The following is a 13,073-nucleotide window of genomic DNA, read 5'->3' as shown; positions in this document are numbered from 1 at the left end:
GTACTGAATTATTGTATGCATATTCGGCAATCCAAAGAATGTCCTTCCAATTACTCTCAGTCTGATGTAACATACAACGCTGATATTGTTCAAGAGTCTGGTTGGTCCTCTCCGTTTGACCATCGGTCTGGGGGTGGTGACTGGTCGATAATCTCACGTCGATTTGCGCCAATTGACAACATTTCTTCCAGAAATGTGAAATGAATTGACTGCCCCGGTCAGAGACCAACACGGACGGAAATCCATGTATGCGAACAATGTTTTCGAGGAATTCTTTGGCCAGGATTGAGGCTGAAGGTAGTCCTTTTAAAGGAATAAAGTGGGCCATCTTGGAAAAAAGATCTACAGTAACTAGAATGTTGTTAAACCCATTACAAGGAGGTAGATCGGTAATAAAGTCTAACAATAAGGTGTGCCATGGTGTAGGCGGAATGTCTAAAGGTTGTAAGAGTCCAGCTGGTTTTTTCTTTTGACTTTTGTTTTGGGCGCAAATGCCACAAGACATCACAAATTATTTAATATCCTTTCGCCAGGTGGGCCACCAGAATTGTCTTTTAATTTTAGCTTCAGTTTTTGCAATACCTGGGTGCCCCTCCATTAGGGTACCATGATAACGGGAAATGACTAGCTCTTGTAGTTCCTTGTGTGGCAGAAATAGCCGCCCTTGGTAATAAGGCAGATCATTGGTGACAGAGTAGTCCGGGCCTTTCTTTACCCGGTCCTGCAGGGCTGTAGGACCAAAGAGTTGCTAGATCTTTACCTGAATGTCCTCTAGTGTCTTTAGAGTAGTGTTAGGCAGAAACATGTGCAGTTCCCTCTGGGACCACTGCAAAAGATTTAGGACTACAGGTGTTTGGCAGTAAACCCACTTGGTAGCAGTCTGTAACACACAGATTCACTTGGTAGCTGTGGCTGAGCAGTCAGACTTCCCTCAAGAAGAGTTAGGCAGTAGACAGAGTATTCACAATAGGTCAAGAGAACACAATAGAACAAGTAAACACTGACCAGGGCTTGGTGTAAAAGAGATATAATTATTTATTTAAAACCACATCTAGAAAAACACACAGGCACTAATAGTAAGCAATTCAAAAACACGGTCACTAAAAGATATACACTCCCTTAAAAGAATATAAGACAAGTCTTAAGTAAAGCCCCACTTATTTACAGACAGCGGTGAGCGCTTAACGCAGATGGCACTCTAATAATTTGTTTTTAAAGGGAGAGAAAAACAGAGAATAAATTGAAACAGATCCCAACACTTTTTCACGAACACAACAAAGGAGGAAGGCAAAGTAACACTAGGAATTCAGAGTCAGTAGGCCGGATCCGCTTAAGAGGATCCAAACGAAATGTGTCCAAGGTCACACGGTTGCAGTGCACGAAAGTCTTGTAACGGTTCAAAAAGGAGTTGGACCAAAGAAAGGGACCAGTTAGAGGGTCAACGCGGCCAGCCCAGTCCAGAAGGTTAAGGTGTTATTATTACCTTGTAGCAATCTTTAGAAAGGGATGCCTGGCGGACACGGTACCTTAAAGTGGTGAGAACACTCCAGCGGGGGCAGTTGTTCCTGGCAGCGGATGCAAGTCGGTGCTTCGTCCGGGGGAAGAGAGGATCTCGTCGGGGAGGAAGAAAGGAGTCTGTTGCCCTGCCAGGGAAGAAACCAGCCGCGGAGTTTCTCAGGTACAAGGAGCGGTCCGTTGATTCGCAGTTCAGTGGTGAATGGCTATCCGGCTGCCGGGGTGCTTGGCACGGGCAGTTCAACCACAAACCGGTCTGGGGTGCGAAGAAAGAAGGTAAACTGGTTGTGCCCACCAGTCAGGGGAAGAAGCCTCTCCAGCCGGGAGATCTTCTCTGTCGTCGGGAAGTGGTGAGTCGGTCCCACAGGGCTCCACCGGTGGTGTTGTCGTGGTAGGTTGGCTCAGCTTCTCCCTCGTCGGATTCTCAGGTCCTGTGGCGACTTCTGAAGTTTCAGTCCCCAAAGCCCTGCTTTTATGCAGCATACCCCCATTCACTCAGCCTAGCTGTCAATCAAACATGCTAAGTGGTGAGCCGGCCGGCTCACCACTTGGGCCAATCACACAAGAGTGCGACTTGAGTTACCAGGGCAACTCAGTCCAGGGTGCCTAAACCCCCTCCCACACCCCCTGTGGTACCCAGACAGAGTGGCACCACTTTTGGAGGCTTCTGTGGAGAGGCCCGCTTAAAAGTGGAACAAAGGGCTTGACTTGGGTTAGAGTCACAGAAGAGAACACAAACGCCATTTTAGAATCGAGTCCTGGCAAAAAATACCAACCGGCGAATTAATATTAATTAAATAAACCGGCGGTATGTTCGAGGCTATGAGAATTAAATAATTAAAGTTGGTAGCCTCGAACAATGGGAAAATCCCATAGGGAAATATTCGCGGTCGAATATAAAAAGTAGTTTCTGCTGCCACCAGCCAAAACTCGATCAGGGGGGAAGGAGACGTGCCCCCTCGACTAACAGACCCCGGGGCAATCGAATTGCCCCGACCAGTACGTCCACAATATGATGGTTTGTACTGGTTTCTGTTAATAATTTGGGACTAGTAAAGCCAATGGTGACTTTACATGCCCTGGGAGACAGTAGTCAGTCCCAGGGTATGGAGTCTATGGTGGGGTGTCATTATGACACCCCTGTGTTACTGCACGGAGGGTGCTGTGTAACACACATCGTAAAAACACATGAGACCCTATGGACTAAAGGACCCCATAGCCCATAAAACACAAATCATATCCAAGAGTGGGAGAAAAAGAGTCTCACTCTTGGCAGGAGAAAAAAAACTAACTCCAGAAATCCAGCAAAGCTGCTGGGGGACTCACTAGGTTAGGAAATTCAGCCTAAAGAGAGAATTCTCCCTAACAAGTAGTCATGCCAAGAATCCTTTGTTCGGAAATTATAGGTACTGGTTCTGGGTTCACTTCTGCCTCTCCTATCCCTATTCGGGTTAAGGCGTCTGCTTTACCATTCTTACAACCTGGTCGATAGTTTATCACGAAATCAAACTCGGCAAAGAACAATGCCCATCGGAGTTGACGTGACGATTGGGCCTTGGCTGTTTTTAAATACTGTAAGTTCCGGTGATCACAGTAAAGGTATGCCTGGCACCGAGAAGATAGTGCCACCAAGCCTTGAAGGCGGATTTAATGGCTATTAACTCCTTGTCGGTAACGGCATAGTTTAACTCGGGTGCCGAGAATTTTCTGGACCAAAATGCTACTGGGTGAAGCTGGCCAGTTTCAGGGTCCTTTTGAGACAGGACAGCTCCCATGGCTAGACTGGATGCATCAGTTTCCACTATGTATGGAAGTTCAGGGCGCGGGTGCTTTTACACAGGTGCAGACGTGAATTTCGCTTTCAGCTCTTGGAAGGCATTTTCAGCTTCTTCAATCCACATAAAGCGTTTATTTTTTTGTAAGAGTGCTGTGATGGGATGTACGACATGTGAAAAATCTGGGATGAATCTGCGGTAGAAATTGGCAAAGCCGAGCATGCTTTGTACTCATTTAACTGAACTTGGTGATGGCCACTTAAGGATTGCGTCCACCTTTCGCGAGTCCATTCGGACTCCCTTAGGGTCACGATAAACCCAAGGAATTCAACTTCTGTGGCATGAAAAACGCATTTTTCTAGTTTTGCAAATAGTTTGTGCTGGCGCAATTTCTCAAGGACTGCTCGGACGTGCTTCACATGGTCAGATTCTCAAGAGGAGTATACTAGAATATCATCGATATACACGACAACACAACGTCAATAAGTTCACGAAGGTCATCGTTCATGAAGTATTGGAAGGCTGCTGGTGCATTGCACAACCCGAAAAGCATTACCTGGTATTCGAATAACCCATACTTAGTGCGGAAAGCAGTCTTCCATTCGTCGCCCTCTTTTACACGTACTAGATGGTATGCCCCTTGAAGATCTAATTTAGTGTATATACAAGCGTCCTTCACTTGGTCTAGTAGTTCAGGGATCAGAGGCAACGGGTATCGGTTCTTAACAGTTATCTGGTTCAATGCGCGGTAGTCTATGCACGTTCTGAGGTCACCTTCCTTTTTGGGCACGAAGAACAAGGCTGAAGATGCAGGGGACTTGGATGGGCGAATAAAGCCATTGGCAAGGTACTGGTCTAAGTATTGTCATAGGTGAAGGTTCTCAGGTTCCGTAAGGGCATAGATCCTGCTACAAGGGGGTTGTGCACCGGGTATGAGATCGATTTGACAATCGTACGATCTGTGAGGAGGTAAGGTGTTTGCCTGTTCTTTTTGGAAGACATCCTTGAATTCTTGGTATTCTGGAGGTAGTTGCATGACTGCTGTGGGTACTGTGGCCAGGCCTGCGTTCTGATATTTTTTTGGGTAAGAGGTTTGTGCACAATCCGGGAAGGTTATTCTCTTCTCTCGCCAATCAATACAAGTATTGTGTTTCCAACCAAGGTATCCCCAGAATTATTTGGAACTGTGGGGCTTTGATTAGATCAAACACAATAGTCTCTCGATGCCCATCCTGACCCAATAGTGTCATCTCTGCGGTGGAATGAGTTACAGGCCCAGAGGCTATTTCAGTTCCATCGACTGTGGTGATGACATCTGAGGTGGTTTTTCACCAGAGAGGTAGATTCATCCTGGAAGCCAATTCATAGTCCACATAGTTTCCTATGGCCCCACTATCAATGTATGCCCTTAGTGCGTGCATACGCAATGGCTGCCTTGGATCTACGAGGACCATTGGTATGATGAAATGCAAGGTCTGAGTATCCTTCTTTAAGCTCGGCAAGCGGACCCCTACGCTCGTCGGGCATGGCCGTTTCCCGAGTCTGACTCCATATGGCTATTATCAGCAGCTCCTACCACCTTCTTGGGTGGTTTTACAGGGCATTCCCATAGAAAATGTCCAGAAGTTCCACAATATAGACATAATTGCATTTGCCGTCTCCTTTCTCTTTCCTTCTAGGTTAAGGGTCCTTTAACCCCTCCGATTTGCATGGGTTCTGAAGCATCTGCTCCTTTGGGGTTAGCATGGGTTTTGACCAAAACCCGATTCTCAAACTTGGCTCGATCAGCCTTTCTGTTCTGAAGTCTGTGATCTAACTGGACCACTAGGTCTATATATTCAGCGCAGTCTTGAGGTGGGTTCACGACTTGAGCCAAGACATCCTTGAGTTCTCCTCGAAGCCCTTGATGAAATAACGTGATTCGTTTTACCTCAGGCCATCCAGTTTCCACTATTAACCTATTAAAGGTTGCGATGTAGGATAGACGGTCCTGGTAACCCTGTCGTAGGGACAAAAGTTTGTTATCCAGGGCCTGTCCTTGGGAGTGCCGGGCAAATAGTCTTTGCATGCTAGTTTGAAAGCCCTGAAAATCCCGAAGAATTGGGTCATCCTGAGTAACTAGTGGAATTGACCAATCAGCTGCACTGCCGCTGAGATATGACAATACAAAGGCTACCTTGGCTTGATCGTTTGGGAAGGTTCCAGGTCTGCATAAAAAGTGCAAGCGGCATTGGTTCATAAACACGGTGAACCTTTTGGGATCTCCGGCAAAGCGTTCGGGTGGGGCTAATGGAATATTTCCTGGTAGGTTTATTTGCACAGGGTTACTCGATAACACAGGAGCTGGTTTTCCCCCGGAACCAGGTAGGGGTGCTTGTCCAGCCTGGCTTTGCAATAGTTGCCTAGCAAGGTAATCGGTTCGCTCCTTTGACAAAATCAGTTCTCTCCTAAGAGCATTGGTTTCTTGACGGGCGGAATGCACTTCAGCCCTCAGTTCCCCTAGTAATTGGGCCAATTGGTCAGTCTCTGAGGTATCCATAACACCCAGGTGGGAATTTGTCGGTAGGCTTCGCATTCTGTTACGCTCACCTGGCTCCCACAGAGGCGTCGATCTGAACTGGACAGCTGCGGTCTCCACCAATGTGACGCGTAGGGCCGAGATGACAGACTGGACCGGCCCACCTAGCTTCGTTTGCTTGACCTGTAGGAATATTCTTCTGTAAATGGAGAAAGGGAATTAACCACCCGTGGGGTTGAGCGTAAATCCCCCCACCCCCGCTGTTCTCCCCACAGATCACCTTTGATGTCCCCTCTTATAGTCTCACCTGATGGTTTGAAAAGAGGAGCTCTCCATCCTGCATTGACCGCAGGGGCGCGTTGATAACCAGTTGCTTCACTGGCTCGAAGGAATTGGTGAGTTCCAGAACAATATTGACTCCGAAAAGTATGTAGTTCGTAAGAGTTCACATGTCTGACTTTCACTCTTGTCCGATTCCTTACAGTTTGCAGTTTGACCCCAGCAAAGGGTTCCTCGTGGTAGCTGATGAAGTTCAGGTAAGGATTTGGCTTATCCTACACAGTTCAATAAAATAAGGCCAGAATGTAACCTGTGGCTTGCTCCCTTATTCAGGTGTGGAGAGAAAATATGAAGTTCGGGGAATAATGTCTCCGGCAGTAAAATTAGGTAAATCTATTGTGGTGAGAAGAGTTCCCCTTGTTTGTCCCTTCGTCTAACCTTGTTGTCCTTTTGTTCCCCTTAGGGGCCGGGGTACGGCGAGGATGCAATGGAGACTGCGCCGACCCGTGAAGAGGAATAGTACCCCCGGCGGTAATCGTGTAAATCTATGGGGGTAGTTACTATTGCCTCTGTTTATTCCCTTGGCTCACCTTTGCTGTTCTTGTGTTCCCCTTAGGTGCCAGAGTGCGGCGGGAACGTGTAGAAGGATGCGGTGGATCGTGAGGATGCTGCGAAGGCCGGTGAGTTCAGCGCGGCGCTGCAGCAGGCGAGGCGGTGCGTGTAAAATGCTTCTTTCTTCCAGCTCGAAGGCGCGGTGGATCCGGAATTCAGGTAAGGATCGAAGGTTTTGCTCTTATTCTAACCTCTTCTCCTTCTGTTCCTCCCTTTTTCTAGGAGCTGCAGACTCGAGGTGGGCGTGGCAGAAGACTGGATGCAGGCTTGCAGACACGGTAAGCATTACACTGCTGGATGCAGAATAATGCGAAGTGTGTGCTGCTCTTCGGGCGTGGTTTAAATAGCCTCCAAAGTAGTCCCAGGTAAGTATTCCTCCCCAGCCCCACCCGAGTAAAAAAATAGTCCCTAGGTAAAATAGTCCCTTCCAAGCCTCATTTGGCTAGGAGCTCTGCAGCATGGTCTGCATCAGGTAAGCTTGCAGCATGGTCTGCCTCAAGTAAGTTCAACTCTATGAGCCTGGCGCTTATGGCGCCAGGACTGACTCTCCATATGAGCCTGGAGCCATAGGCACCAGGACCGCACCCAAACAGCCCCTAGCAGAGGTTTTTGGGCTTGCTCAAAATAACTTGATGCCTGCTTCCGGGGTTGCTGGACCTGGTCTGGTTCCCCGGGGGTAGGCATCATGACAGCATATGATATTATGAGAAACTTTTTATATTGATAGCCAGTGTATCGCTTTCATGGAGGAAGTGGCATGGTCCCATTACCGAAGGTTAAGAAGACCCATTTTTGCTTCTTTGATTTGCAGTCTGAAGTTTTCTTGGTCTTTTTGGTGTGCCTAGAATTCCACTAATCCAGCCAAGAAAGGCCAAGAATCCTGATTAATTCCACGCAGTTCCTGAGCTCTAGACAAGGCATTGTCTTCAAGGAGCTTGTGTTGGAGGTATGTGCTCTTAACCATAGAGTTAGTTTTGTCTGAGAATGAGAGATCAATATAGAGATTTTTAAACATTTGTGTGATAAGTGTTGGGGTTCCATCCCAGACAATGAGGTAATTAGAAATGCCAATTATTGCAGTTGTGGGAAACCAGAAGGTGTCTCATCCGCTAGTCCCCGGGGATCTCTCTCTCAGGTGGCCCGGGCACGGCCATCGCCTTTTGGATCCAGACCCTTGGGGTGGACCAGTGCGGGAGCATCACATGGGTGAGGGGTCTTCAGGGAGTGGGAGTAGGACACCTGACGGCGAGATGCAGTATCCCCTGGACAGCCCGCTCTGGGAGAAAACACTCACATCCGAGCATATTACCTGACATGCCCCAATACTATGGTCAGGCAATGAATGGTAACCACTCACACCTGACTTCCATTAAGCTTCCCCCCACTGATAAAAGGCGGAGCGCGAGAGCACACTCTGAGCGAGGCAAAGCACACAAAGGAACAGTGTTTTCGAGACGGCAGATGAACGAGGGGAGAAAGACGTCAAACCAAGAAGGGTGCACCTGGAGGGAGATACCCTTGACCTTTCTGGCAGAAAACAGTTGCTTTCCAAAGTCTTTTAGATCGAAACGTGTAAGACCAAGAAACAAGACTGAAGAATCCTGCATTGTGTGTCAGAGATACCCAGGGCCCTCCTGCATGGCTGATCAAGTCGGGGAGGAGCAGCAGCCGCCATGGTACGGTCCTTGGCTTCAAGATTAAACCAGCACCAGTAAGATTAACACAGCCGGTGAGTTGGGAGACCGGTGCAAGACCGGTTTGTGTTAAAGTCAAGGTTGCAAGCGGCAACATTGTATAACGAGCGCAAGAAGGCAGATTTGTAACGCGTGTGATGAAAGACGAAAGGAAAGCTGAATTGCTGATGGATGTTTGAAGTAAGAGAAGAAAGATACCACACCTGTGACAGAGTGGTCTGGCACCGCGAGTGAGCTCAATCGAAGGTCTCTGTAAGGTGTCAAGTTAAAAGTGATGAACTGTGAAAAGCAAAATATAATGATGAGAAATGAAGTGAATCGAATTAGTCCTGCGACGGTTTAAGCAAAATCCTTTGCACAATGGAAAGTCTTCGATTTTGACACGGTCTGAAACCCGAACCAGGGTGATCCATGGTCTGATCCCTATTTAGGGAGACCAATTGTGAATATTGTGATGAAGGGGGTCCGAACCTGAAGGAGAGGGACCCATGGTGAATAGTGAACCTGAGAACTTGTGAATGTGACAAACGTGACAAGAAAGGAACTTTAGTGCTTGTTTATTACGTCAGGCCCTCTACATTAAAGAGACTTTGAATGGTAAAGAGACTTTGGCACAGAAGGCCCTGATACATATACTTTGGCCTCTCTGCCATGAGGATACCGTTCAGAGTGTGCGAAGCTCGAACGTGCTGCCTTGTCCCATGCAGAAAAGGTGAGGAAGGGAAGCCAACTTCTCAACTATCCTGACATATTCTTTCTTGAACACTTTTCTTTTGCATACTTTGTTATCCCACACCATTTGTATTTAGAAGTAAGGATTGGCAATAGGTTTATTGGTGTAGGCCCTTTTATTTTGACAGAGACTCCACTAGGACTGCATTATTTATTATTTGATGGTTGTAGCCTGCTTCCATCCTTCGATTTAGGTTGAGATAGGCTTTCAACCAACCCATTGAAGTTCAATAAACAAACCTTGAACCCTTGAACTGTAACCACTTGTCTGTCTTCATTGTTTGATACTATGCCTTCCTTACACAGTACCATCTGGCGTAGTGATCTGTTCTAAAAGGCTCGGGAAATTGCTATAGGCAAGTAATTGCCCTTTCTTTAGCCTCTGAAGTTGCTGATCTAAATTCCATAAACTCTATTTGCAAAGTCAACAGAATTATATTTATTTCCAATGCTTACACTTGAGAACACAAATCGCATGTATAAAATATCTAGAGTGATGTGTCCAGGGCCCTCTACTCAGAACTAAAAGAACTCAAGGCAGGTCACCTACAATAGAACATTAGTCACGGTATTAAGTTAAAGGGGTGGATTTATTTATGTGCATCCTAGTGGATAGGAAGTGCTTATGCGCTGATGCAATCACTCATTGTCTTAGAAAAGAGTCCTAGATGTATACCAAAAAGCACTTGTCTGTATGTCTCCTAGCTGCAAAGCCAGGCCTGTTTTCCTTTTCTGCCTTTTCTGCCTTCTCAAAACTGTCTGGCATATTTTGCAAGCCCAATTTTGGCAATTCCAAGCAAAACGTATTACAAGTAAATCATTCAAAGCTACTAAAAAGCGTTTACATTCTGCTGTTAGAAGTCACTTTAGAATCCTAGTTCATGGGGGTTCTGAGATGGGCAGTTGAAAGTGTTGAGTCTTCTATAAGACCTCCTAGATGTGGAGTGTCTTATACTCTGACTTTTCCTTTTCTTAAAGTAAACTTCATCTATCACCGGAGGATTCTTCGAACCTTTCATATAGCCAAGTGGGATACACAGAGGCAGGACTCCAGAAGTAGTGAAAAACAAAGTATTATTTTACAGCATGAAAGGAAAAATAAAGGAACGAATAGAACCCAAGTCTCTTAATCTCAGTCTTGGACTTGAGGGTTTTTCACACCCTTCCTGGCTGGTGTCTGCAGGTTTGAGGAGGTTCCCGATCCCTGGGATCAGTCTGCCTCCCATTGTATATCCTGGGTTCTCGTCTGGGCCTCTCCAACCAGCCACTGAATTAGCAGCATTGTTTCCATCGTGATTGAATGTGCTGACTGGTGAATAATGTATTAACAATGTATCCCAAATTTATGCTGGCTGGGCATGCTCTAAAATCTTACCTAGAGTAAAAATCCAAGGTTTTAGCCTGTATTCCACTCTAGTTCACAGGTAAACTTCCATCTGATGTTCCTCAAACAGATTAGACCACTTCTTTCTGAAAAACACTGCTCAACTATTGCTCGGGCAATTGTTGGCTCCAGATCGGATTCTTGTAACGCCCTACATGCAGGTGCCTCTAAATCCATGCTGCACCCGTTTCACGTAGTGCAAAATACTGTGGTACGGATTATAACAAATACCTCAAGACATGCACCTATTTCTCTGGTCCTGCGAAAATTGCCCTGGTTACCAGTAAAGCATAGAGCTGTATTGAAACTAATTTCCATTCCTCACAAACCACTCTATGGACATGCCCCGCTCTATTTTAACAGAGGATAGCACAGGGGCAAGGCTGGTCTTGGAAGCAAGACCACGTAAAGCAACGTTTGAATGCCAGATGCACGCTTAGAAACCGAACTCAGGTACGGTATTAGACGCGTTATAAAAAAGCAATTAAAAAATATTTTAAAGACTGCTGGAAATGTGGTATGTTTCCTCTCGGCCTCAAAGAGGAGTTGGATAAAAACAATGAGTTGGAAGGTTGCCCGGAACAAGGTCAGTGGTTAACATTAATTTATAACCTTCCACCCATCACACATTTCTTGGTTATAGTGTATCTCCCTTAGTGAGAAAACATATGACTAAACATGGGACATTTTGCTCCCTGCACCATAAGGAACCAAGCTGTGCCTCACTTGTGAGGCTCAACAAGGCGAAACATGTCTAGGTTGGATGTGTTTCTGTGTAGCGGGGACGTGGCCAAGCAGTTCGGTCTAGTCTGCTCCCATTGAAGGCAGAACCAACACTGATTTGCATATGACGGTCCCTTCTGCAATGGCACAGATAAGATAAAAACAGCGTTTAAGATTAATTCACAACCTTCTACCCATCATGTCTTTTGGTTGGAATTTCAATCAACTGCATATTTTATGGGCACAGTGAGCAGTGCCTACTTGTGGAAAGATCAGCTGATGACAAGATTTCCCTCAATGTGTGTTTTTTACGGATGAGGGGTGGGAATATCACCTTCTTTACCATACCCCTGTCAAATGCCAGCCGAGTGTGGACAAGGTTTTACCTTCAATCACTCATTAATTATTTTAATTAGACTGACTTAGAGTTCAATTAAAAATAAAGACCCAAGTAAAAGTCACTGTAACCAAAATGATTATTTTATTACTCAGATGAAGGTATAGATAAGCAAATATCATTAATAGAATACACAAATACAAAAATAGACTAAAGGAAATAACTGGTTGAACTCTGAACTATCCTTGGACTAAAAAGAAAAGACACATTAAAACTCAAATGGAGAATGAACTATGATCCCTCGGAGAAAGCAAATCTTCAACTAGTGTCCAGACTCTTTAAGCAGCAGATTGTGCAGGCAGAAAAGAAGTATGATTATGACAGGCTACATTACACTGGTCAATCCCATAAGGAGCTAAACTGCATCATTCGTGAGTAAAATGGTCTTACCCTGATAAGGAATGAGCTGACATTGTGCCACTGTACAATAGTATTCCTAAATTCTTGCATGAAAAAAAATCCAGAAATCTGTGCTCCAGGAGCAACCATCCCTAGCAAACACATTGCAGTGTAGTTTTGATGACTTGACTCCTTTCAGTTCCTCCACTCCTAATCAAAATAGGCAAAGCCAAAGGAGCCTCTGGCTCTCCTGACGATCCCACAATTCTGAAGTGAATTAAGTCACTGCTAGCATCCTACGCAAAGTTCTTAATGATTGTTTAATATCAGATTTAATATAAAAGTAGTAGGACAACGGCTACAATTTGTTGTAGGAAATTATGGTACATTGGATTCTCATCAAGCAAAATCATGACTACTGTACAGCACTCAGTAAAATTATTACATCTACTTTGGTCCATCCCAGATGGCGAGTCGACCGTGGTTAGTCAGGATCATTGATCCTTTTGGAACTTCCTGCTTTGTTCAATAAGTAATATAATCATAACGCACTGCATGGCAGACTCTCTAGTATGGGCATTGGAGACACTGGGCCTCATTACAAGTTTGCCGGTCCGGAAACAAGGGTGCCGGTAAGCTCACAGCCACCCTTGTTTCCGGACCGGTAAAGTACAAGTTTGCCTGCCGGCGCTGCTGCGCCCGACAGGTCTGACCCAGCCGGGTGCAGCAGCCACGGTAGGCAGACCATTCACAGAAGCAATGGTGCCTGCGCTTCCGAGTCCCTATTCTCTTAGAGCCCTATGGTACTCTATGGGAATGGGGACTAACATTTCATTTGGAGGAATTTTCCCTTGTAGAATACAGATACTTGTTCTTGTATGACACTTGGGTGGTTGCTACTAATCTCAACAGGCTGCGCGCTTTGTTCCTGGTTTATTGTTAAACACTGTATATACCACTCAGTGTCCCTTCTTATTGATCTTTTCCCAAGTAAAAGGGAATTGGATGAGGTCACAGTGGCCACTCCCTTTTGGGAGTGCCCACACATCATCTGTATTAATGCCTTCCAGACTGAGCCTAACTGTGCATGCAAGAAGTATGCATG

The 13,073-nt window shown here is 45.8% G+C and overlaps 1 protein-coding gene across 6 annotated transcripts in view; it reads left to right on the top strand.

Annotated features, from left to right (window-relative positions):
• The window catches only part of CDADC1 (cytidine and dCMP deaminase domain containing 1), a 671,523-nt gene that overhangs the window by 468,262 nt on the left and 190,188 nt on the right, over window positions 1-13,073 (top strand). The gene's annotated exons all lie outside the window — the stretch shown is intronic.

This window comes from Ambystoma mexicanum, chromosome 7q (assembly GCF_040938575.1).
Source record: "Ambystoma mexicanum isolate Mex_15411 chromosome 7q, UKY_AmexF1_1, whole genome shotgun sequence".
Lineage (NCBI taxonomy): Eukaryota > Metazoa > Chordata > Amphibia > Caudata > Ambystomatidae > Ambystoma > Ambystoma mexicanum.
Note: the sequence above shows the minus strand (reverse complement) of the source record. Positions and strands in the feature narration are given on the sequence as shown.